This window comes from Octopus bimaculoides, chromosome 18 (genome assembly GCF_001194135.2).
Source record: "Octopus bimaculoides isolate UCB-OBI-ISO-001 chromosome 18, ASM119413v2, whole genome shotgun sequence".
NCBI lineage: Eukaryota > Metazoa > Mollusca > Cephalopoda > Octopoda > Octopodidae > Octopus > Octopus bimaculoides.
This window is the reverse complement of record NC_068998.1, coordinates 21,090,206-21,091,760: the sequence shown is the minus strand read 5'-3', so window position 1 is coordinate 21,091,760 and position 1,555 is coordinate 21,090,206. Positions and strand designations below refer to the sequence as shown.

Genomic DNA, 1,555 nt, shown 5'->3' with positions numbered 1-1,555 from the left:
GTGTGTGTGGATTTGGTAGACAGAAACTGAAAGAATCTCGTCGTATATACATATGTGTGTGTGTGTGTGTGTGTGTGTGTGTGTGTGTGTGTGTGTTTGTGAGTGTGTATTTATGTGTATGTGTGTCTTTGTTTCTGAGTTTGTCCCCCTACCATCTCTTGGCAACCGATGTTGCTGTGTTTACGTCCCCCGTAACTTAGCGGTTCGGGCAAAAGTCACCGATAGAATAAGGACTAAGCTTACAAAGAATAAGTCCTTGGGTTGATTTCTTCGACTAAAAAACCCTTTAAGGCAGTGCTTCAGCATGGCCGCACTCAAATGACTGAGACAAATAAAAAGAAAATAAAACATAAAAAAAGGAAAATATTTGAATATGTTTCTACGTGTTAAATCAAAAGATGCTTACCTTAACATTCTGTCGTTGAATTAATTCATTGCTTTACTGATTATAGACAAAGATGTCTAGTCATCCAATGGTGATGTCTGCCAAAACAAGAAAACAAAATTGTTTGTGTGTTTATAAATGAAATTGGTCAATTATGACGTCATAATCGAAATTTATCGAAATTTGCAAACCGAGTATAGAGCAAGGAAAAAAATATCAAATATATTATCTCCCTTTAATTTTGTGTTGAAAAATGATGATTGAAATGACGGCATATTACTAATATGCACGCGTATGAATGTGATATCTTATGTAGAGTTATACGTCCTGCTAGAAATAACAGCCAAGTCTCCCTCGAATCAACCAAAAGAGACATTTTCATAATGGTAAAAACCAAACCTTGACTAGGATATCTTTTAGAAAAAACATCTAAGTAAATGTAAATATGGTACAATGTATATAGTGAGTCGATAGAATATGAAATAAAATTTTTTAAAAACAAAGTTTTCAGTCTAACAGTATTCAAAAGGTATTTATTATGCCTTTGCTGGAGAAGATAACATAAATTTCCATAAATTTGCCCAATTATAAATGGCTATTATAACATCTTTTTCCCGAAAATGAATAACTTTCTAATTTTATCACCGAAACTTCGCATTGAGACTGAATATACATCTTATATTAAATGTAGCATATAAATGGATAAACAATTTAAATTTTAAATTTTACCATCTTGCCGTTATTAAATGAATGTGTATCGAACTAGTGTGTGCGTGTATCTGTGTGTGTGTGAGTGTGTGCGTATGTATGCGTGTGTGTGTGCCTGTGTAAGGAGTAAATTGCGGTTTCATAATTGAAATTTATCAAAATTTTAAACCAACTATAGAACAGCCTAATATTTACATGTTCATGTTTATACACACACACACACACACACACACACACACACATTCCGCTACGCCGAAGTTTCATACGGGAGCAGTAATTTTCTGTAGTATCGAAATTGGAGCAATTGTGTGTCTTCCTGTATGTCTTCCTGTTGGTCTTCCGGTTGGTCTTCTATTGATATTCTTCGTGAACTTGCGCCATGCCGTTTTACTTGCATCCGATAGATTAATAGAGTGTTATTTGTCTTTTGTACTTAAATAAGTAAAACTTGTTTACGTTGTA

General features: G+C 33.9%; 1 long non-coding RNA gene across 1 annotated transcript in view; it reads right to left on the bottom strand.

Moving 5' to 3' along the window:
* Positions 1–495, bottom strand: part of LOC128249770 (uncharacterized) — a 35,486-nt gene extending 34,991 nt beyond the window's left edge. Inside the window, exon 1 of the long non-coding RNA XR_008265873.1 lies at positions 407–495. This is a non-coding gene — a long non-coding RNA (uncharacterized LOC128249770). The remainder of the gene's footprint in view (positions 1–406) is intronic.
* Between the last annotated feature and the right edge of the window lie 1,060 nt (positions 496–1,555).